The sequence below is a fragment of the Gigantopelta aegis genome, chromosome 14, assembly GCF_016097555.1.
Source record: "Gigantopelta aegis isolate Gae_Host chromosome 14, Gae_host_genome, whole genome shotgun sequence".
NCBI lineage: Eukaryota > Metazoa > Mollusca > Gastropoda > Neomphalida > Peltospiridae > Gigantopelta > Gigantopelta aegis.
This window is the reverse complement of record NC_054712.1, coordinates 42,953,127-42,955,960: the sequence shown is the minus strand read 5'-3', so window position 1 is coordinate 42,955,960 and position 2,834 is coordinate 42,953,127. Positions and strand designations below refer to the sequence as shown.

The window sequence follows — 2,834 nt, the reverse complement described above, 5'->3', positions numbered from 1 at the left end:
AACTGTTCCACAGTTTATTCTCGAAAGCCTTGAGATTGAAAATCCCGAAAGTCTTGATACTGAACTCATAAAAAAATGACGTTGAAACTGACGAAAGTCTTTGGCACTGAAACTCACGAAAAAATTTACATTGAATTTCATGACAGTCTTGACATTGAAACTCAGGAAAGTTTTGAAATTGAAACTCACGAAAATCCGGACACTAAAACTCCCGAAGGCCTTAACATTGAAATTCACGAAAATCTTGACACTGAAACTGACAAAAGCCTAGACATTAAAACTGAAGAGAGTCTTGACATCTTTGAAATTAACTCATAGTCCTTCTCTCAAAACAGCTCTTACATTGTACGGCTGTGGTGCCTGAGTAACACCGTACACCGCTTCCATCGTGGGCAGGGAACACCCCTCCGCTTTGACGAATTCAAACTTCTGTATTATGGCCGCCATGAAGAGAAACAACTCCATTCTGGCCAATGATTCCCCCAGACAATTCCTCGGTCCGATCGCGAAGGCGACGTTCACAGCTTCCGGTTTAACGACGCATCCATTTCCATCGAGAAACCGCTCTGGTCGGAAGTTCTCGGGATCGCCCCAAATCTCCGGATCAGACATGACAGAATCGATAACGGGCATGATGATCGTATCCTTAGGTATTCTGAAGCCTTTGAACGTGACCTCGTTCGAAGCACTGCGCATGTTCATAGGCACGATGTCGGCATAACGCAGCGTCTCCAAGATGGTCGCCTCCAAGTACGGAAGCTCCGTCTTGTCTTTTAGAGATATTGCCCTCTCGTATCCAATCTTCTGGATCTCAGCGAAACACTTCTCCTGGATCTCTGGGAAGTGGAGGAAGTACAGCACCAGCCAACGGATCGTTGTTGCCGTGGTTTCCGTCCCGGCAATGAACAGATTCCAGATCGTCATCCGTAGGTTTTCTCTGTCGATGCTGCTGTTCATCTCCCCAAGTTTCTCCGCGGCTTTCATCTCCTTGATGTAAGCGCTGATGAAGTCGTTGATGTTTTCGTCGTCGTAGTGGACGATGTGGTCCTCCAGCGAGGTGTCCACCAGGTCTGTCAGCACCCTATCAACGTCGTGTGCTATGCGCTTGAATCGAAATGGGTCGCCAGGAAGAAAGCGCAAGAAGGGGAAGAATGCAATGACTATAGGCATTGATATACTCTCCTCCGATACTTTCAAAAACTGGACAAATTTTGGATCATCATATTCAAACCTCTTGCCAAAAACCATGGACGAAATGACATTGCTGACCGATGTACAGACGATGTGGCGCATATCGATAGCGTCGCCTTTCGTTTTTGTCAGTTCTGTGACCAATGCAGATTCCTCCTGAATCTTTTCTTCTAGACTGTTCCTCCCCATTCCCAAATTCTTGAGCGTCACCAAAGCTAGCTTCCTCTGCTCCTTCCAGACCAGTCCGTTGGAACCAATAACCCCCTTGTTCTTGGAAACGATATCCAATGTAAACATGCGCGGTCGGTCTGCGAATACGTCTGCTTTTTTTCACCATTACTTCTTTTATGTTATCGTACCCATTAATGATAATCACCAAGCGGGATCCAAAATAGACGCTAAACACGTCCCCATACTTCTTCCTTAGTTCTCTAACTGATTTCACTGGGTGTCTTCCCAGCTGGAACAAGTTACCAAAGACGGGGATGGTCAACCATGGTCCTGGGGGAATGTCGCTAGGTCGTCGTGTATACCACCACACACTTAGTAAAACGGTTACCAACACAAGGACAGACATGCTGTCGGTGACAAGTTCTGTTAACATTTTCTTAAATGAAAAAGTGATGCACAAATGGAAGAAAAACTGAAGAAAAATGTTGCACTTACAAGAAATTGTTCTCAGTTAAGCGTTCGCGCGGTTCCAGTCTGATTTATAAAACTGTAGTTTGTTCATCTTTACTGTTTAATACTGGTTTTTTTCACTGCTATTTATACCAGGTATTGTACTTCAAGCAACAACAAAAACACGTCAACCAGTTTGTTCCAGAATTATAATTTTTTGAGACCACTGTGCCTTTCATTAAAGAATGAATGAATGTTTAACGACACCCCAGCACGAAAAATACATCGGCTATTGGGTGTCAAACTATGGTAATGCAAATAAATAAAGTGATGATCAACATCAATATAAAACTTCAAGGTTTAAACAAAAACAGTGTAAAGAACTGTGCAAAAATACAAATACAAATATCACAGAATTTTACGGACACCGAATTTTACTCTAAACTTCAATTTGTGCTGTATTGGCCATTCTCAAAGAGAATGTTACACCCCTGCACCACGGTGAGGTTACAGCACGCGCAGGGGCCTTTCATTAAAGAGACATTCCTGAGTTTGCTGCAAGTTTTAAGATGTTATCGACTAACAGATACTTTTTATCGACTGTAATTACATATCAAATATATTTTTCTGCATAAAATATTAGTGGCTGTATATTAAACATGTTTCTGATCGTTCTAACATTTGTACTAGGTTAAATTTCATTTTATTTCCTAAAAACGGTTTTTTCGTACGTACGAAATTATTTGAAGACAAACTCCAGTTTGGGCTTCTTACAAATATTAAGACGACCAGAAACACATTGAATATACAGACACTGGTAGTCTAAACAAGAAAATATATTTAATATGTAAATTTAATCGTAGAAATATTTTATTAGTCGGAAACATCTTACAATGCAACAAACTCGGGAATGTCCCTTTAACACAACAAAGACTTAACCAGTTTGTATTATATACGTATTATTTCTTTTGCGATAAAACTATGAGAATTACAACATTTGGGTGAACTGATATCAGCGGTAA

General features: G+C 41.2%; 1 pseudogene; it reads right to left on the bottom strand.

The window, feature by feature from the left end:
• Positions 1-312: 312 nt before the first annotated feature.
• On the bottom strand, positions 313-1,795 carry LOC121389273 (annotated as a pseudogene).
• Positions 1,796-2,834: the final 1,039 nt, after the last annotated feature.